This window comes from Hypomesus nipponensis, chromosome 20 (assembly GCF_054491055.1).
Source record: "Hypomesus nipponensis isolate SF chromosome 20, ASM5449105v1, whole genome shotgun sequence".
In the NCBI taxonomy this organism is placed as follows: domain Eukaryota; kingdom Metazoa; phylum Chordata; class Actinopteri; order Osmeriformes; family Osmeridae; genus Hypomesus; species Hypomesus nipponensis.
In genome coordinates this window covers 357,501-372,500 of record NC_140380.1, presented here as the reverse complement: position 1 = coordinate 372,500, position 15,000 = coordinate 357,501, and the positions used below count along the sequence as shown (strand labels likewise).

The 15,000-nt window shown below is 47.2% G+C and overlaps 45 non-coding genes and 6 pseudogenes across 45 annotated transcripts; all 51 read right to left on the bottom strand.

Annotated features, from left to right (window-relative positions):
• Positions 1-71: 71 nt before the first annotated feature.
• On the bottom strand, positions 72-190 carry LOC146239321 (5S ribosomal RNA). The gene has a single exon (XR_014738876.1). It is a non-coding gene; the product is annotated as a 5S ribosomal RNA (ribosomal RNA).
• Positions 191-364: 174 nt separating this feature from the next.
• LOC146239320 (5S ribosomal RNA) lies at positions 365-483 on the bottom strand. The gene has a single exon (XR_014735563.1). It is a non-coding gene; the product is annotated as a 5S ribosomal RNA (ribosomal RNA).
• A 182-nt stretch (positions 484-665) lies between these two features.
• On the bottom strand, positions 666-784 carry LOC146239319 (5S ribosomal RNA). The gene has a single exon (XR_014735562.1). It is a non-coding gene; the product is annotated as a 5S ribosomal RNA (ribosomal RNA).
• Positions 785-960: 176 nt separating this feature from the next.
• Positions 961-1,079, bottom strand: LOC146239318 (5S ribosomal RNA). Its single transcript, XR_014735561.1, has one exon. It is a non-coding gene; the product is annotated as a 5S ribosomal RNA (ribosomal RNA).
• A 178-nt stretch (positions 1,080-1,257) lies between these two features.
• On the bottom strand, positions 1,258-1,376 carry LOC146239317 (5S ribosomal RNA; annotated as a pseudogene).
• Positions 1,377-1,538: 162 nt separating this feature from the next.
• On the bottom strand, positions 1,539-1,657 carry LOC146239316 (5S ribosomal RNA). Its single transcript, XR_014735560.1, has one exon. It is a non-coding gene; the product is annotated as a 5S ribosomal RNA (ribosomal RNA).
• A 182-nt stretch (positions 1,658-1,839) lies between these two features.
• Positions 1,840-1,958, bottom strand: LOC146239315 (5S ribosomal RNA). The gene has a single exon (XR_014735559.1). It is a non-coding gene; the product is annotated as a 5S ribosomal RNA (ribosomal RNA).
• A 172-nt stretch (positions 1,959-2,130) lies between these two features.
• Positions 2,131-2,249, bottom strand: LOC146239314 (5S ribosomal RNA). Its single transcript, XR_014735558.1, has one exon. It is a non-coding gene; the product is annotated as a 5S ribosomal RNA (ribosomal RNA).
• Positions 2,250-2,425: 176 nt separating this feature from the next.
• LOC146239313 (5S ribosomal RNA) lies at positions 2,426-2,544 on the bottom strand. The gene has a single exon (XR_014738875.1). It is a non-coding gene; the product is annotated as a 5S ribosomal RNA (ribosomal RNA).
• A 176-nt stretch (positions 2,545-2,720) lies between these two features.
• On the bottom strand, positions 2,721-2,839 carry LOC146239312 (5S ribosomal RNA). Its single transcript, XR_014735557.1, has one exon. It is a non-coding gene; the product is annotated as a 5S ribosomal RNA (ribosomal RNA).
• A 178-nt stretch (positions 2,840-3,017) lies between these two features.
• Positions 3,018-3,136, bottom strand: LOC146239311 (5S ribosomal RNA). Its single transcript, XR_014740373.1, has one exon. It is a non-coding gene; the product is annotated as a 5S ribosomal RNA (ribosomal RNA).
• Positions 3,137-3,312: 176 nt separating this feature from the next.
• LOC146239310 (5S ribosomal RNA) lies at positions 3,313-3,431 on the bottom strand. Its single transcript, XR_014738874.1, has one exon. It is a non-coding gene; the product is annotated as a 5S ribosomal RNA (ribosomal RNA).
• A 178-nt stretch (positions 3,432-3,609) lies between these two features.
• LOC146239309 (5S ribosomal RNA) lies at positions 3,610-3,728 on the bottom strand. Its single transcript, XR_014735556.1, has one exon. It is a non-coding gene; the product is annotated as a 5S ribosomal RNA (ribosomal RNA).
• A 178-nt stretch (positions 3,729-3,906) lies between these two features.
• LOC146239308 (5S ribosomal RNA) lies at positions 3,907-4,025 on the bottom strand. Its single transcript, XR_014735555.1, has one exon. It is a non-coding gene; the product is annotated as a 5S ribosomal RNA (ribosomal RNA).
• A 174-nt stretch (positions 4,026-4,199) lies between these two features.
• On the bottom strand, positions 4,200-4,318 carry LOC146239307 (5S ribosomal RNA). The gene has a single exon (XR_014738872.1). It is a non-coding gene; the product is annotated as a 5S ribosomal RNA (ribosomal RNA).
• A 176-nt stretch (positions 4,319-4,494) lies between these two features.
• On the bottom strand, positions 4,495-4,613 carry LOC146239306 (5S ribosomal RNA). The gene has a single exon (XR_014735554.1). It is a non-coding gene; the product is annotated as a 5S ribosomal RNA (ribosomal RNA).
• A 176-nt stretch (positions 4,614-4,789) lies between these two features.
• LOC146239305 (5S ribosomal RNA) lies at positions 4,790-4,918 on the bottom strand (annotated as a pseudogene).
• Positions 4,919-5,088: 170 nt separating this feature from the next.
• On the bottom strand, positions 5,089-5,207 carry LOC146239304 (5S ribosomal RNA). Its single transcript, XR_014735552.1, has one exon. It is a non-coding gene; the product is annotated as a 5S ribosomal RNA (ribosomal RNA).
• A 182-nt stretch (positions 5,208-5,389) lies between these two features.
• On the bottom strand, positions 5,390-5,508 carry LOC146239303 (5S ribosomal RNA). Its single transcript, XR_014738871.1, has one exon. It is a non-coding gene; the product is annotated as a 5S ribosomal RNA (ribosomal RNA).
• A 170-nt stretch (positions 5,509-5,678) lies between these two features.
• On the bottom strand, positions 5,679-5,797 carry LOC146239302 (5S ribosomal RNA). The gene has a single exon (XR_014738870.1). It is a non-coding gene; the product is annotated as a 5S ribosomal RNA (ribosomal RNA).
• A 192-nt stretch (positions 5,798-5,989) lies between these two features.
• Positions 5,990-6,108, bottom strand: LOC146239301 (5S ribosomal RNA). The gene has a single exon (XR_014735551.1). It is a non-coding gene; the product is annotated as a 5S ribosomal RNA (ribosomal RNA).
• Positions 6,109-6,292: 184 nt separating this feature from the next.
• On the bottom strand, positions 6,293-6,411 carry LOC146239300 (5S ribosomal RNA). Its single transcript, XR_014735550.1, has one exon. It is a non-coding gene; the product is annotated as a 5S ribosomal RNA (ribosomal RNA).
• Positions 6,412-6,583: 172 nt separating this feature from the next.
• LOC146239299 (5S ribosomal RNA) lies at positions 6,584-6,702 on the bottom strand. Its single transcript, XR_014740005.1, has one exon. It is a non-coding gene; the product is annotated as a 5S ribosomal RNA (ribosomal RNA).
• A 172-nt stretch (positions 6,703-6,874) lies between these two features.
• On the bottom strand, positions 6,875-6,993 carry LOC146239298 (5S ribosomal RNA). The gene has a single exon (XR_014735549.1). It is a non-coding gene; the product is annotated as a 5S ribosomal RNA (ribosomal RNA).
• Positions 6,994-7,179: 186 nt separating this feature from the next.
• On the bottom strand, positions 7,180-7,298 carry LOC146239297 (5S ribosomal RNA; annotated as a pseudogene).
• Positions 7,299-7,478: 180 nt separating this feature from the next.
• Positions 7,479-7,587, bottom strand: LOC146239296 (5S ribosomal RNA; annotated as a pseudogene).
• A 170-nt stretch (positions 7,588-7,757) lies between these two features.
• Positions 7,758-7,876, bottom strand: LOC146239295 (5S ribosomal RNA). The gene has a single exon (XR_014735548.1). It is a non-coding gene; the product is annotated as a 5S ribosomal RNA (ribosomal RNA).
• A 172-nt stretch (positions 7,877-8,048) lies between these two features.
• On the bottom strand, positions 8,049-8,167 carry LOC146239294 (5S ribosomal RNA). The gene has a single exon (XR_014735129.1). It is a non-coding gene; the product is annotated as a 5S ribosomal RNA (ribosomal RNA).
• A 182-nt stretch (positions 8,168-8,349) lies between these two features.
• On the bottom strand, positions 8,350-8,468 carry LOC146239293 (5S ribosomal RNA; annotated as a pseudogene).
• A 186-nt stretch (positions 8,469-8,654) lies between these two features.
• LOC146239292 (5S ribosomal RNA) lies at positions 8,655-8,773 on the bottom strand. The gene has a single exon (XR_014738869.1). It is a non-coding gene; the product is annotated as a 5S ribosomal RNA (ribosomal RNA).
• Positions 8,774-8,957: 184 nt separating this feature from the next.
• On the bottom strand, positions 8,958-9,076 carry LOC146239291 (5S ribosomal RNA). The gene has a single exon (XR_014735547.1). It is a non-coding gene; the product is annotated as a 5S ribosomal RNA (ribosomal RNA).
• A 170-nt stretch (positions 9,077-9,246) lies between these two features.
• Positions 9,247-9,365, bottom strand: LOC146239290 (5S ribosomal RNA). The gene has a single exon (XR_014735546.1). It is a non-coding gene; the product is annotated as a 5S ribosomal RNA (ribosomal RNA).
• A 174-nt stretch (positions 9,366-9,539) lies between these two features.
• On the bottom strand, positions 9,540-9,658 carry LOC146239289 (5S ribosomal RNA). The gene has a single exon (XR_014740321.1). It is a non-coding gene; the product is annotated as a 5S ribosomal RNA (ribosomal RNA).
• Positions 9,659-9,828: 170 nt separating this feature from the next.
• Positions 9,829-9,947, bottom strand: LOC146239288 (5S ribosomal RNA). The gene has a single exon (XR_014735545.1). It is a non-coding gene; the product is annotated as a 5S ribosomal RNA (ribosomal RNA).
• A 174-nt stretch (positions 9,948-10,121) lies between these two features.
• Positions 10,122-10,240, bottom strand: LOC146239287 (5S ribosomal RNA). The gene has a single exon (XR_014735544.1). It is a non-coding gene; the product is annotated as a 5S ribosomal RNA (ribosomal RNA).
• A 190-nt stretch (positions 10,241-10,430) lies between these two features.
• On the bottom strand, positions 10,431-10,549 carry LOC146239286 (5S ribosomal RNA). The gene has a single exon (XR_014738867.1). It is a non-coding gene; the product is annotated as a 5S ribosomal RNA (ribosomal RNA).
• Positions 10,550-10,731: 182 nt separating this feature from the next.
• Positions 10,732-10,850, bottom strand: LOC146239285 (5S ribosomal RNA). Its single transcript, XR_014735543.1, has one exon. It is a non-coding gene; the product is annotated as a 5S ribosomal RNA (ribosomal RNA).
• Positions 10,851-11,020: 170 nt separating this feature from the next.
• On the bottom strand, positions 11,021-11,139 carry LOC146239284 (5S ribosomal RNA). Its single transcript, XR_014735541.1, has one exon. It is a non-coding gene; the product is annotated as a 5S ribosomal RNA (ribosomal RNA).
• Positions 11,140-11,313: 174 nt separating this feature from the next.
• Positions 11,314-11,432, bottom strand: LOC146239283 (5S ribosomal RNA). The gene has a single exon (XR_014740320.1). It is a non-coding gene; the product is annotated as a 5S ribosomal RNA (ribosomal RNA).
• Positions 11,433-11,602: 170 nt separating this feature from the next.
• LOC146239282 (5S ribosomal RNA) lies at positions 11,603-11,721 on the bottom strand. Its single transcript, XR_014735540.1, has one exon. It is a non-coding gene; the product is annotated as a 5S ribosomal RNA (ribosomal RNA).
• A 174-nt stretch (positions 11,722-11,895) lies between these two features.
• On the bottom strand, positions 11,896-12,014 carry LOC146239281 (5S ribosomal RNA). Its single transcript, XR_014735539.1, has one exon. It is a non-coding gene; the product is annotated as a 5S ribosomal RNA (ribosomal RNA).
• A 188-nt stretch (positions 12,015-12,202) lies between these two features.
• On the bottom strand, positions 12,203-12,321 carry LOC146239280 (5S ribosomal RNA). The gene has a single exon (XR_014738866.1). It is a non-coding gene; the product is annotated as a 5S ribosomal RNA (ribosomal RNA).
• A 184-nt stretch (positions 12,322-12,505) lies between these two features.
• Positions 12,506-12,624, bottom strand: LOC146239279 (5S ribosomal RNA). The gene has a single exon (XR_014735538.1). It is a non-coding gene; the product is annotated as a 5S ribosomal RNA (ribosomal RNA).
• A 170-nt stretch (positions 12,625-12,794) lies between these two features.
• LOC146239278 (5S ribosomal RNA) lies at positions 12,795-12,913 on the bottom strand. Its single transcript, XR_014735537.1, has one exon. It is a non-coding gene; the product is annotated as a 5S ribosomal RNA (ribosomal RNA).
• Positions 12,914-13,087: 174 nt separating this feature from the next.
• On the bottom strand, positions 13,088-13,206 carry LOC146239277 (5S ribosomal RNA). Its single transcript, XR_014740319.1, has one exon. It is a non-coding gene; the product is annotated as a 5S ribosomal RNA (ribosomal RNA).
• Positions 13,207-13,376: 170 nt separating this feature from the next.
• Positions 13,377-13,495, bottom strand: LOC146239276 (5S ribosomal RNA). Its single transcript, XR_014735536.1, has one exon. It is a non-coding gene; the product is annotated as a 5S ribosomal RNA (ribosomal RNA).
• Positions 13,496-13,669: 174 nt separating this feature from the next.
• On the bottom strand, positions 13,670-13,788 carry LOC146239275 (5S ribosomal RNA). Its single transcript, XR_014735535.1, has one exon. It is a non-coding gene; the product is annotated as a 5S ribosomal RNA (ribosomal RNA).
• Positions 13,789-13,976: 188 nt separating this feature from the next.
• Positions 13,977-14,095, bottom strand: LOC146239274 (5S ribosomal RNA). The gene has a single exon (XR_014740318.1). It is a non-coding gene; the product is annotated as a 5S ribosomal RNA (ribosomal RNA).
• A 194-nt stretch (positions 14,096-14,289) lies between these two features.
• On the bottom strand, positions 14,290-14,408 carry LOC146239273 (5S ribosomal RNA). The gene has a single exon (XR_014735534.1). It is a non-coding gene; the product is annotated as a 5S ribosomal RNA (ribosomal RNA).
• A 172-nt stretch (positions 14,409-14,580) lies between these two features.
• LOC146239272 (5S ribosomal RNA) lies at positions 14,581-14,699 on the bottom strand. Its single transcript, XR_014735533.1, has one exon. It is a non-coding gene; the product is annotated as a 5S ribosomal RNA (ribosomal RNA).
• A 176-nt stretch (positions 14,700-14,875) lies between these two features.
• On the bottom strand, positions 14,876-14,994 carry LOC146239271 (5S ribosomal RNA; annotated as a pseudogene).
• Positions 14,995-15,000: the final 6 nt, after the last annotated feature.

Here is a 15,000-nt window from a genome sequence, read left to right as displayed (position 1 = left end):
TTCCAGCCCCTTTCATGAAGGACTACTTGTGCATATTGCAAGATGTCAGTTTCTAAGTGAATGAGCAAAAGAGCATACAGCACCTGGTATTCCCAGGCGGTCTCCCATCCAAGTACTAACCAGGCCCGACCCTGCTTAGCTTCCGAGATCAGACGTGATCGGGCGTTGCCAGGCTGGTATGGCCGTACGAAATAAGTTGACAACCATAGGCTACTTATCCATATACAGATTTAGCAATTGACAATGCAAGGTGGTCTCTCTCTCTCTCTCTCTCGTGTCAAAATGAAAACAGCTTCCAGCCCCTTTCATGAAGGACTACTTGTGCATATTGCAAGATGTCAGTTTCTAAGTGAATGAGCAAAAGAGCATACAGCACCTGGTATTCCCAGGCGGTCTCCCATCCAAGTACTAACCAGGCCCGACCCTGCTTAGCTTCCGAGATCAGACGAGATCGGGCGTTGCCAGGCTGGTATGGCCGTACGAAATAAGTTGACAACCATAGGCTACTTATCCATATACAGATTTAGCAATTGACAATGCAAGGTGGTCTCTCTCTCTCTCTCTCTCTCTCTCTCGTGTCAAAATGAAAACAGTTTCCAGCCCCTTTCATGAAGGACTACTTGTGCATATTGCAAGATGTCAGTTTCTAAGTGAATGAGCAAAAGAGCATACAGCACCTGGTATTCCCAGGCGGTCTCCCATCCAAGTACTAACCAGGCCCGACCCTGCTTAGCTTCCGAGATCAGACGAGATCGGGCGTTGCCAGGCTGGTATGGCCGTACGAAATAAGTTGACAACCATAGGCTACTTATCCATATACAGATTTAGCAATTGACAATGCAAGGTGGTCTCTCTCTCTCTCTCTCTCTCGTGTCAAAATGAAAACAGCTTCCAGCCCCTTTCATGAAGGACTACTTGTGCATATTGCAAGATTTCAGTTTCTAAGTGAATGAGCAAAAGAGCATACAGCACCTGGTATTCCCAGGCGGTCTCCCATCCAAGTACTAACCAGGCCCGACCCTGCTTAGCTTCCGAGATCAGACGAGATCGGGCGTTGCCAGGCTGGTATGGCCGTACGAAATAAGTTGACAACCATAGGCTACTTATCCATATACAGATTTAGCAATTGACAATGCAAGGTAGTCTCTCTCTCTCTCTCTCTCTCTCGTGTCAAAATGAAAACAGCTTCCAGCCCCTTTCATGAAGGACTACTTGTGCATATTGCAAGATGTCAGTTTCTAAGTGAATGAGCAAAAGAGCATACAGCACCTGGTATTCCCAGGCGGTCTCCCATCCAAGTACTAACCAGGCCGGACCCTGCTTAGCTTCCGAGATCAGACGTGATCGGGCGTTGCCAGGCTGGTATGGCCGTACGAAATAAGTTGACAACCATAGGCTACTTATCCATATACAGATTTAGCAATTGACAATGCAAGGTGGTCTCTCTCGTGTCAAAATGAAAACAGCTTCCAGCCCCTTTCATGAAGGACTACTTGTGCATATTGCAAGATTTCAGTTTCTAAGTGAATGAGCAAAAGAGCATACAGCACCTGGTATTCCCAGGCGGTCTCCCATCCAAGTACTAACCAGGCCCGACCCTGCTTAGCTTCCGAGATCAGACGAGATCGGGCGTTGCCAGGCTGGTATGGCCGTACGAAATAAGTTGACAACCATAGGCTACTTATCCATATACAGATTTAGCAATTGACAATGCAAGGTAGTCTCTCTCTCTCTCTCTCTCTCTCTCTCGTGTCAAAATGAAAACAGCTTCCAGCCCCTTTCATGAAGGACTACTTGTGCATATTGCAAGATGTCAGTTTCTAAGTGAATGAGCAAAAGAGCATACAGCACCTGGTATTCCCAGGCGGTCTCCCATCCAAGTACTAACCAGGCCCGACCCTGCTTAGCTTCCGAGATCAGACGAGATCGGGCGTTGCCAGGCTGGTATGGCCGTACGAAATAAGTTGTCAACCATAGGCTACTTATCCATATACAGATTTAGCAATTGACAATGCAAGGTGGTCTCTCTCTCTCTCTCTCGTGTCAAAATGAAAACAGCTTCCAGCCCCTTTCATGAAGGACTACTTGTGCATATTGCAAGATTTCAGTTTCTAAGTGAATGAGCAAAAGAGCATACAGCACCTGGTATTCCCAGGCGGTCTCCCATCCAAGTACTAACCAGGCCCGACCCTGCTTAGCTTCCGAGATCAGACGAGATCGGGCGTTGCCAGGCTGGTATGGCCGTACGAAATAAGTTGACAACCATAGGCTACTTATCCATATACAGATTTAGCAATTGACAATGCAAGGTAGTCTCTCTCTCTCTCTCTCTCTCGTGTCAAAATGAAAACAGCTTCCAGCCCCTTTCATGAAGGACTACTTGTGCATATTGCAAGATGTCAGTTTCTAAGTGAATGAGCAAAAGAGCATACAGCACCTGGTATTCCCAGGCGGTCTCCCATCCAAGTACTAACCAGGCCCGACCCTGCTTAGCTTCCGAGATCAGACGTGATCGGGCGTTGCCAGGCTGGTATGGCCGTACGAAATAAGTTGACAACCATAGGCTACTTATCCATATACAGATTTAGCAATTGACAATGCAAGGTGGTCTCTCTCTCTCTCTCTCTCTCGTGTCAAAATGAAAACAGCTTCCAGCCCCTTTCATGAAGGACTACTTGTGCATATTGCAAGATGTCAGTTTCTAAGTGAATGAGCAAAAGAGCATACAGCACCTGGTATTCCCAGGCGGTCTCCCATCCAAGTACTAACCAGGCCCGACCCTGCTTAGCTTCCGAGATCAGACGAGATCGGGCGTTGCCAGGCTGGTATGGCCGTACGAAATAAGTTGACAACCATAGGCTACTTATCTATATACAGATTTAGCAATTGACAATGCAAGGTAGTCTCTCTCTCTCTCTCTCTCTCTCGTGTCAAAATGAAAACAGCTTCCAGCCCCTTTCATGAAGGACTACTTGTGCATATTGCAAGATGTCAGTTTCTAAGTGAATGAGCAAAAGAGCATACAGCACCTGGTATTCCCAGGCGGTCTCCCATCCAAGTACTAACCAGGCCCGACCCTGCTTAGCTTCCAAGATCAGACGAGATCGGGCGTTGCCAGGCTGGTATGGCCGTACGAAATAAGTTGACAACCATAGGCTACTTATCCATATACAGATTTAGCAATTGACAATGCAAGGTAGTCTCTCTCTCTCTCTCTCTCTCGTGTCAAAATGAAAACAGCTTCCAGCCCCTTTCATGAAGGACTACTTGTGCATATTGCAAGATGTCAGTTTCTAAGTGAATGAGCAAAAGAGCATACAGCACCTGGTATTCCCAGGCGGTCTCCCATCCAAGTACTAACCAGGCCCGACCCTGCTTAGCTTCCGAGATCAGACGTGATCGGGCGTTGCCAGGCTGGTATGGCCGTACGAAATAAGTTGACAACCATAGGCTACTTATCCATATACAGATTTAGCAATTGACAATGCAAGGTGGTCTCTCTCTCTCTCTCTCTCTCTCGTGTCAAAATGAAAACAGCTTCCAGCCCCTTTCATGAAGGACTACTTGTGCATATTGCAAGATGTCAGTTTCTAAGTGAATGAGCAAAAGAGCATACAGCACCTGGTATTCCCAGGCGGTCTCCCATCCAAGTACTAACCAGGCCCGACCCTGCTTAGCTTCCGAGATCAGACGAGATCGGGCGTTGCCAGGCTGGTATGGCCGTACGAAATAAGTTGACAACCATAGGCTACTTATCTATATACAGATTTAGCAATTGACAATGCAAGGTAGTCTCTCTCTCTCTCTCTCTCGCTCGTGTCAAAATGAAAACAGCTTCCAGCCCCTTTCATGAAGGACTACTTGTGCATATTGCAAGATGTCAGTTTCTAAGTGAATGAGCAAAAGAGCATACAGCACCTGGTATTCCCAGGCGGTCTCCCATCCAAGTACTAACCAGGCCCGACCCTGCTTAGCTTCCGAGATCAGACGAGATCGGGCGTTGCCAGGCTGGTATGGCCGTACGAAATAAGTTGACAACCATAGGCTACTTATCCATATACAGATTTAGCAATTGACAATGCAAGGTAGTCTCTCTCTCTCTCTCTCTCGTGTCAAAATGAAAACAGCTTCCAGCCCCTTTCATGAAGGACTACTTGTGCATATTGCAAGATGTCAGTTTCTAAGTGAATGAGCAAAAGAGCATACAGCACCTGGTATTCCCAGGCGGTCTCCCATCCAAGTACTAACCAGGCCCGACCCTGCTTAGCTTCCGAGATCAGACGTGATCGGGCGTTGCCAGGCTGGTATGGCCGTACGAAATAAGTTGACAACCATAGGCTACTTATCCATATACAGATTTAGCAATTGACAATGCAAGGTGGTCTCTCTCTCTCTCTCTCTCTCGTGTCAAAATGAAAACAGCTTCCAGCCCCTTTCATGAAGGACTACTTGTGCATATTGCAAGATGTCAGTTTCTAAGTGAATGAGCAAAAGAGCATACAGCACCTGGTATTCCCAGGCGGTCTCCCATCCAAGTACTAACCAGGCCCGACCCTGCTTAGCTTCCGAGATCAGACGAGATCGGGCGTTGCCAGGCTGGTATGGCCGTACGAAATAAGTTGACAACCATAGGCTACTTATCTATATACAGATTTAGCAATTGACAATGCAAGGTAGTCTCTCTCTCTCTCTCTCTCTCGTGTCAAAATGAAAACAGCTTCCAGCCCCTTTCATGAAGGACTACTTGTGCATATTGCAAGATGTCAGTTTCTAAGTGAATGAGCAAAAGAGCATACAGCACCTGGTATTCCCAGGCGGTCTCCCATCCAAGTACTAACCAGGCCCGACCAGGCCCGACCCTGCTTAGCTTCCGAGATCAGACGAGATCGGGCGTTGCCAGGCTGGTATGGCCGTACGAAATAAGTTGACAACCATAGGCTACTTATCCATATACAGATTTAGCAATTGACAATGCAAGGTGGTCTCTCTCTCTCTCTCGTGTCAAAATGAAAACAGCTTCCAGCCCCTTTCATGAAGGACTACTTGTGCATATTGCAAGATGTCAGTTTCTAAGTGAATGAGCAAAAGAGCATACAGCACCTGGTATTCCCAGGCGGTCTCCCATCCAAGTACTAACCAGGCCCGACCCTGCTTAGCTTCCGAGATCAGACGAGATCGGGCGTTGCCAGGCTGGTATGGCCGTACGAAATAAGTTGACAACCATAGGCTACTTATCCATATACAGATTTAGCAATTGACAATGCAAGGTAGTCTCTCTCTCTCTCTCTCTCTCTCTCTCGTGTCAAAATGAAAACAGCTTCCAGCCCCTTTCATGAAGGACTACTTGTGCATATTGCAAGATGTCAGTTTCTAAGTGAATGAGCAAAAGAGCATACAGCACCTGGTATTCCCAGGCGGTCTCCCATCCAAGTACTAACCAGGCCCGACCCTGCTTAGCTTCCGAGATCAGACGTGATCGGGCGTTGCCAGGCTGGTATGGCCGTACGAAATAAGTTGACAACCATAGGCTACTTATCCATATACAGATTTAGCAATTGACAATGCAAGGTGGTCTCTCTCTCTCTCTCGTGTCAAAATGAAAACAGCTTCCAGCCCCTTTCATGAAGGACTACTTGTGCATATTGCAAGATGTCAGTTTCTAAGTGAATGAGCAAAAGAGCATACAGCACCTGGTATTCCCAGGCGGTCTCCCATCCAAGTACTAACCAGGCCCGACCCTGCTTAGCTTCCGAGATCAGACGTGATCGGGCGTTGCCAGGCTGGTATGGCCGTACGAAATAAGTTGACAACCATAGGCTACTTATCCATATACAGATTTGGCATTTGACAATGCAAGGTGGTCTCTCTCTCTCTCTCTCTCTCTCTCTCTCTCTCTCTCGTGTCAAAATGAAAACAGTTTCCAGCCCCTTTCATGAAGGACTACTTGTGCATATTGCAAGATGTCAGTTTCTAAGTGAATGAGCAAAAGAGCATACAGCACCTGGTATTCCCAGGCGGTCTCCCATCCAAGTACTAACCAGGCCCGACCCTGCTTAGCTTCCGAGATCAGACGAGATCGGGCGTTGCCAGGCTGGTATGGCCGTACGAAATAAGTTGACAACCATAGGCTACTTATCCATATACAGATTTGGCATTTGACAATGCAAGGTGGTCTCTCTCTCTCTCTCTCTCTCTCTCTCTCGTGTCAAAATGAAAACAGTTTCCAGCCCCTTTCATGAAGGACTACTTGTGCATATTGCAAGATGTCAGTTTCTAAGTGAATGAGCAAAAGAGCATACAGCACCTGGTATTCCCAGGCGGTCTCCCATCCAAGTACTAACCAGGCCCGACCCTGCTTAGCTTCCGAGATCAGACGAGATCGGGCGTTGCCAGGCTGGTATGGCCGTACGAAATAAGTTGACAACCATAGGCTACTTATCCATATACAGATTTAGCAATTGACAATGCAAGGTAGTCTCTCTCTCTCTCTCTCGTGTCAAAATGAAAACAGCTTCCAGCCCCTTTCATGAAGGACTACTTGTGCATATTGCAAGATGTCAGTTTCTAAGTGAATGAGCAAAAGAGCATACAGCACCTGGTATTCCCAGGCGGTCTCCCATCCAAGTACTAACCAGGCCCGACCCTGCTTAGCTTCCGAGATCAGACGAGATCAGGCGTTGCCAGGCTGGTATGGCCGTACGAAATAAGTTGACAACCATAGGCTACTTATCCATATACAGATTTAGCAATTGACAATGCAAGGTGGTCTCTCTCTCTCTCTCTCGTGTCAAAATGAAAACAGCTTCCAGCCCCTTTCATGAAGGACTACTTGTGCATATTGCAAGATGTCAGTTTCTAAGTGAATGAGCAAAAGAGCATACAGCACCTGGTATTCCCAGGCGGTCTCCCATCCAAGTACTAACCAGGCCCGACCCTGCTTAGCTTCCGAGATCAGACGAGATCGGGCGTTGCCAGGCTGGTATGGCCGTACGAAATAAGTTGACAACCATAGGCTACTTATCCATATACAGATTTAGCAATTGACAATGCAAGGTAGTCTCTCTCTCTCTCTCTCTCTCTCTCTCTCTCGTGTCAAAATGAAAACAGCTTCCAGCCCCTTTCATGAAGGACTACTTGTGCATATTGCAAGATGTCAGTTTCTAAGTGAATGAGCAAAAGAGCATACAGCACCTGGTATTCCCAGGCGGTCTCCCATCCAAGTACTAACCAGGCCCGACCCTGCTTAGCTTACGAGATCAGACGTGATCGGGCGTTGCCAGGCTGGTATGGCCGTACGAAATAAGTTGACAACCATAGGCTACTTATCCATATACAGATTTAGCAATTGACAATGCAAGGTGGTCTCTCTCTCTCTCTCTCTCTCTCTCGTGTCAAAATGAAAACAGCTTCCAGCCCCTTTCATGAAGGACTACTTGTGCATATTGCAAGATGTCAGTTTCTAAGTGAATGAGCAAAAGAGCATACAGCACCTGGTATTCCCAGGCGGTCTCCCATCCAAGTACTAACCAGGCCCGACCCTGCTTAGCTTCCGAGATCAGGCGTTGCCAGGCTGGTATGGCCGTACTAAATAAGTTGACAACCATAGGCTACTTATCCATATACAGATTTAGCAATTGACAATGCAAGGTAGTCTCTCTCTCTCTCTCGTGTCAAAATGAAAACAGCTTCCAGCCCCTTTCATGAAGGACTACTTGTGCATATTGCAAGATGTCAGTTTCTAAGTGAATGAGCAAAAGAGCATACAGCACCTGGTATTCCCAGGCGGTCTCCCATCCAAGTACTAACCAGGCCCGACCCTGCTTAGCTTCCGAGATCAGACGAGATCGGGCGTTGCCAGGCTGGTATGGCCGTACGAAATAAGTTGACAACCATAGGCTACTTATCCATATACAGATTTAGCAATTGACAATGCAAGGTGGTCTCTCTCTCTCTCTCTCGTGTCAAAATGAAAACAGCTTCCAGCCCCTTTCATGAAGGACTACTTGTGCATATTGCAAGATTTCAGTTTCTAAGTGAATGAGCAAAAGAGCATACAGCACCTGGTATTCCCAGGCGGTCTCCCATCCAAGTACTAACCAGGCCCGACCCTGCTCAGCTTCCGAGATCAGACGAGATCGGGCGTTGCCAGGCTGGTATGGCCGTACGAAATAAGTTGACAACCATAGGCTACTTATCCATATACATATTTAGCAATTGACAATGCAAGGTAGTCTCTCTCTCTCTCTCTCTCTCTCTCTCGTGTCAAAATGAAAACAGCTTCCAGCCCCTTTCATGAAGGACTACTTGTGCATATTGCAAGATGTCAGTTTCTAAGTGAATGAGCAAAAGAGCATACAGCACCTGGTATTCCCAGGCGGTCTCCCATCCAAGTACTAACCAGGCCCGACCCTGCTTAGCTTACGAGATCAGACGTGATCGGGCGTTGCCAGGCTGGTATGGCCGTACGAAATAAGTTGACAACCATAGGCTACTTATCCATATACAGATTTAGCAATTGACAATGCAAGGTGGTCTCTTTCTCTCTCTCTCTCTCTCTCTCTCTCGTGTCAAAATGAAAACAGCTTCCAGCCCCTTTCATGAAGGACTACTTGTGCATATTGCAAGATTTCAGTTTCTAAGTGAATGAGCAAAAGAGCATACAGCACCTGGTATTCCCAGGCGGTCTCCCATCCAAGTACTAACCAGGCCCGACCCTGCTTAGCTTCCGAGATCAGACGTGATCGGGCGTTGCCAGGCTGGTATGGCCGTACGAAATAAGTTGACAACCATAGGCTACTTATCCATATACAGATTTGGCATTTGACAATGCAAGGTGGTCTCTCTCTCTCTCTCTCTCTCTCTCTCTCGTGTCAAAATGAAAACAGTTTCCAGCCCCTTTCATGAAGGACTACTTGTGCATATTGCAAGATGTCAGTTTCTAAGTGAATGAGCAAAAGAGCATACAGCACCTGGTATTCCCAGGCGGTCTCCCATCCAAGTACTAACCAGGCCCGACCCTGCTTAGCTTCCGAGATCAGACGAGATCGGGCGTTGCCAGGCTGGTATGGCCGTACGAAATAAGTTGACAACCATAGGCTACTTATCCATATACAGATTTAGCAATTGACAATGCAAGGTAGTCTCTCTCTCTCTCTCGTGTCAAAATGAAAACAGCTTCCAGCCCCTTTCATGAAGGACTACTTGTGCATATTGCAAGATGTCAGTTTCTAAGTGAATGAGCAAAAGAGCATACAGCACCTGGTATTCCCAGGCGGTCTCCCATCCAAGTACTAACCAGGCCCGACCCTGCTTAGCTTCCGAGATCAGACGAGATCGGGCGTTGCCAGGCTGGTATGGCCGTACGAAATAAGTTGACAACCATAGGCTACTTATCCATATACAGATTTAGCAATTGACAATGCAAGGTGGTCTCTCTCTCTCTCTCTCTCGTGTCAAAATGAAAACAGCTTCCAGCCCCTTTCATGAAGGACTACTTGTGCATATTGCAAGATGTCAGTTTCTAAGTGAATGAGCAAAAGAGCATACAGCACCTGGTATTCCCAGGCGGTCTCCCATCCAAGTACTAACCAGGCCCGACCCTGCTTAGCTTCCGAGATCAGACGAGATCGGGCGTTGCCAGGCTGGTATGGCCGTACTAAATAAGTTGACAACCATAGGCTACTTATCCATATACAGATTTAGCAATTGACAATGCAAGGTAGTCTCTCTCTCTCTCTCGTGTCAAAATGAAAACAGCTTCCAGCCCCTTTCATGAAGGACTACTTGTGCATATTGCAAGATGTCAGTTTCTAAGTGAATGAGCAAAAGAGCATACAGCACCTGGTATTCCCAGGCGGTCTCCCATCCAAGTACTAACCAGGCCCGACCCTGCTTAGCTTCCGAGATCAGACGAGATCGGGCGTTGCCAGGCTGGTATGGCCGTACGAAATAAGTTGACAACCATAGGCTACTTATCCATATACAGATTTAGCAATTGACAATGCAAGGTGGTCTCTCTCTCTCTCTCTCTCGTGTCAAAATGAAAACAGCTTCCAGCCCCTTTCATGAAGGACTACTTGTGCATATTGCAAGATTTCAGTTTCTAAGTGAATGAGCAAAAGAGCATACAGCACCTGGTATTCCCAGGCGGTCTCCCATCCAAGTACTAACCAGGCCCGACCCTGCTTAGCTTCCGAGATCAGACGAGATCGGGCGTTGCCAGGCTGGTATGGCCGTACGAAATAAGTTGACAACCATAGGCTACTTATCCATATACAGATTTAGCAATTGACAATGCAAGGTAGTCTCTCTCTCTCTCTCTCTCTCTCTCTCTCTCTCTCGTGTCAAAATGAAAACAGCTTCCAGCCCCTTTCATGAAGGACTACTTGTGCATATTGCAAGATTTCAGTTTCTAAGTGAATGAGCAAAAGAGCATACAGCACCTGGTATTCCCAGGCGGTCTCCCATCCAAGTACTAACCAGGCCCGACCCTGCTTAGCTTCCGAGATCAGACGTGATCGGGCGTTGCCAGGCTGGTATGGCCGTACGAAATAAGTTGACAACCATAGGCTACTTATCCATATACAGATTTGGCATTTGACAATGCAAGGTGGTCTCTCTCTCTCTCTCTCTCTCTCTCTCGTGTCAAAATGAAAACAGTTTCCAGCCCCTTTCATGAAGGACTACTTGTGCATATTGCAAGATGTCAGTTTCTAAGTGAATGAGCAAAAGAGCATACAGCACCTGGTATTCCCAGGCGGTCTCCCATCCAAGTACTAACCAGGCCCGACCCTGCTTAGCTTCCGAGATCAGACGAGATCGGGCGTTGCCAGGCTGGTATGGCCGTACGAAATAAGTTGACAACCATAGGCTACTTATCCATATACAGATTTAGCAATTGACAATGCAAGGTAGTCTCTCTCTCTCTCTCGTGTCAAAATGAAAACAGCTTCCAGCCCCTTTCATGAAGGACTACTTGTGCATATTGCAAGATGTCAGTTTCTAAGTGAATGAGCAAAAGAGCATACAGCACCTGGTATTCCCAGGCGGTCTCCCATCCAAGTACTAACCAGGCCCGACCCTGCTTAGCTTCCGAGATCAGACGAGATCGGGCGTTGCCAGGCTGGTATGGCCGTACGAAATAAGTTGACAACCATAGGCTACTTATCCATATACAGATTTAGCAATTGACAATGCAAGGTGGTCTCTCTCTCTCTCTCTCTCGTGTCAAAATGAAAACAGCTTCCAGCCCCTTTCATGAAGGACTACTTGTGCATATTGCAAGATGTCAGTTTCTAAGTGAATGAGCAAAAGAGCATACAGCACCTGGTATTCCCAGGCGGTCTCCCATCCAAGTACTAACCAGGCCCGACCCTGCTTAGCTTCCGAGATCAGACGAGATCGGGCGTTGCCAGGCTGGTATGGCCGTACTAAATAAGTTGACAACCATAGGCTACTTATCCATATACAGATTTAGCAATTGACAATGCAAGGTAGTCTCTCTCTCTCTCTCGTGTCAAAATGAAAACAGCTTCCAGCCCCTTTCATGAAGGACTACTTGTGCATATTGCAAGATGTCAGTTTCTAAGTGAATGAGCAAAAGAGCATACAGCACCTGGTATTCCCAGGCGGTCTCCCATCCAAGTACTAACCAGGCCCGACCCTGCTTAGCTTCCGAGATCAGACGAGATCGGGCGTTGCCAGGCTGGTATGGCCGTACGAAATAAGTTGACAACCATAGGCTACTTATCCATATACAGATTTAGCAATTGACAATGCAAGGTGGTCTCTCTCTCTCTCTCTCTCGTGTCAAAATGAAAACAGCTTCCAGCCCCTTTCATGAAGGACTACTTGTGCATATTGCAAGATTTCAGTTTCTAAGTGAATGAGCAAAAGAGCATACAGCACCTGGTATTCCCAGGCGGTCTCCCATCCAAGTACTAACCAGGCCCGACCCTGCTTAGCTTCCGAGATCAGACGAGATCGGGCGTTGCCAGGCTGGTATGGCCGTACGAAATAAGTTGACAACCATAGGCTACTTATCCATATACAGATTTAGCAATTGACAATGCAAGGTAGTCTCTCTCTCTCTCTCTCTCTCTCTCTCTCTCTCGTGTCAAAATGAAAACAGCTTCCAGCCCCTTTCATGAAGGACTACTTGTGCATATTGCAAGATTTCAGTTTCTAAGTGAATGAGCAAAAGAGCATACAGCACCTGGTATTCCCAGGCGGTCTCCCATCCAAGTACTAACCAGGCCCGACCCTGCTTAGCTTCCGAGATCAGACGTGATCGGGCGTTGCCAGGCTGGTATGGCCGTACGAAATAAGTTGACAACCATAGGCTACTTATCCATATACAGATTTGGCATTTGACAATGCAAGGTGGTCTCTCTCTCTCTCTCTCTCTCTCTCTCTCGTGTCAAAATGAAAACAGTTTCCAGCCCCTTTCATGAAGGACTACTTGTGCATATTGCAAGATGTCAGTTTCTAAGTGAATGAGCAAAAGAGCATACAGCACCTGGTATTCCCAGGCGGTCTCCCATCCAAGTACTAACCAGGCCCGACCCTGCTTAGCTTCCGAGATCAGACGAGATCGGGCGTTGCCAGGCTGGTATGGCCGTACGAAATAAGTTGACAACCATAGGCTACTTATCCATATACAGATTTAGCAATTGACAATGCAAGGTAGTCTCTCTCTCTCTCTCGTGTCAAAATGAAAACAGCTTCCAGCCCCTTTCATGAAGGACTACTTGTGCATATTGCAAGATGTCAGTTTCTAAGTGAATGAGCAAAAGAGCATACAGCACCTGGTATTCCCAGGCGGTCTCCCATCCAAGTACTAACCAGGCCCGACCCTGCTTAGCTTCCGAGATCAGACGAGATCGGGCGTTGCCAGGCTGGTATGGCCGTACGAAATAAGTTGACAACCATAGGCTACTTATCCATATACAGATTTAGCAATTGACAATGCAAGGTGGTCTCTCTCTCTCTCTCTCTCGTGTCAAAATGAAAACAGCTTCCAGCCCCTTTCATGAAGGACTACTTGTGCATATTGCAAGATGTCAGTTTCTAAGTGAATGAGCAAAAGAGCATACAGCACCTGGTATTCCCAGGCGGTCTCCCATCCAAGTACTAACCAGGCCCGACCCTGCTTAGCTTCCGAGATCAGACGAGATCGGGCGTTGCCAGGCTGGTATGGCCGTACTAAATAAGTTGACAACCATAGGCTACTTATCCATATACAGATTTAGCAATTGACAATGCAAGGTAGTCTCTCTCTCTCTCTCGTGTCAAAATGAAAACAGCTTCCAGCCCCTTTCATGAAGGACTACTTGTGCATATTGCAAGATGTCAGTTTCTAAGTGAATGAGCAAAAGAGCATACAGCACCTGGTATTCCCAGGCGGTCTCCCATCCAAGTACTAACCAGGCCCGACCCTGCTTAGCTTCCGAGATCAGACGAGATCGGGCGTTGCCAGGCTGGTATGGCCGTACGAAATAAGTTGACAACCATAGGCTACTTATCCATATACAGATTTAGCAATTGACAATGCAAGGTGGTCTCTCTCTCTCTCTCTCTCGTGTCAAAATGAAAACAGCTTCCAGCCCCTTTCATGAAGGACTACTTGTGCATATTGCAAGATTTCAGTTTCTAAGTGAATGAGCAAAAGAGCATACAGCACCTGGTATTCCCAGGCGGTCTCCCATCCAAGTACTAACCAGGCCCGACCCTGCTTAGCTTCCGAGATCAGACGAGATCGGGCGTTGCCAGGCTGGTATGGCCGTACGAAATAAGTTGACAACCATAGGCTACTTATCCATATACAGATTTAGCAATTGACAATGCAAGGTAGTCTCTCTCTCTCTCTCTCTCTCTCTCTCTCTCTCGTGTCAAAATGAAAACAGCTTCCAGCCCCTTTCATGAAGGACTACTTGTGCATATTGCAAGATGTCAGTTTCTAAGTGAATGAGCAAAAGAGCATACAGCACCTGGTATTCCCAGGCGGTCTCCCATCCAAGTACTAACCAGGCCCGACCCTGCTTAGCTTCCGAGATCAGACGAGATCGGGCGTTGCCAGGCTGGTATGGCCGTACTAAATAAGTTGACAACCATAGGCTACTTATCCATATACAGATTTAGCAATTGACAATGCAAGGTAGTCTCTCTCTCTCTCTCTCTCTCTCTCTCTCTCTCTCTCTCGTGTCAAAATGAAAACAGCTTCCAGCCCCTTTCATGAAGGACTACTTGTGCATATTGCAAGATGTCAGTTTCTAAGTGAATGAGCAAAAGAGCATACAGCACCTGGTATTCCCAGGCGGTCTCCCATCCAAGTACTAACCAGGCCCGACCCTGCTTAGCTTCCGAGATCAGACGAGATCGGGCGTTGCCAGGCTGGTATGGCCGTACGAAATAAGTTGACAACCATAGGCTACTTATCCATATACAGATTTAGCAATTGACAATGCAAGGTGGTCTCTCTCTCTCTCTCTCGTGTCAAAATGAAAACAGCTTCCAGCCCCTTTCATGAAGGACTACTTGTGCATATTGCAAGATGTCAGTTTCTAAGTGAATGAGCAAAAGAGCATACAGCACCTGGTATTCCCAGGCGGTCTCCCATCCAAGTACTAACCAGGCCCGACCCTGCTTAGCTTCCGAGATCAGACGAGATCGGGCGTTGCCAGGCTGGTATGGCCGTACGAAATAAGTTGACAACCATAGGCTACTTATCCATATACAGATTTAGCAATTGACAATGCAAGGTAGTCTCTCTCTCTCTCTCTCTCTCGTGTCAAAATGAAAACAGCTTCCAGCCCCTTTCATGAAGGACTACTTGTGCATATTGCAAGATGTCAGTTTCTAAGTGAATGAGCAAAAGAGCATACAGCACCTGGTATTCCCAGGCGGTCTCCCATCCAAGTACTAACCAGGCCCGACCCTGCTTAGCTTCCGATATCAGACGAGATCGGGCGTTGCCAGGCTGGTATGGCCGTACTAAATAAG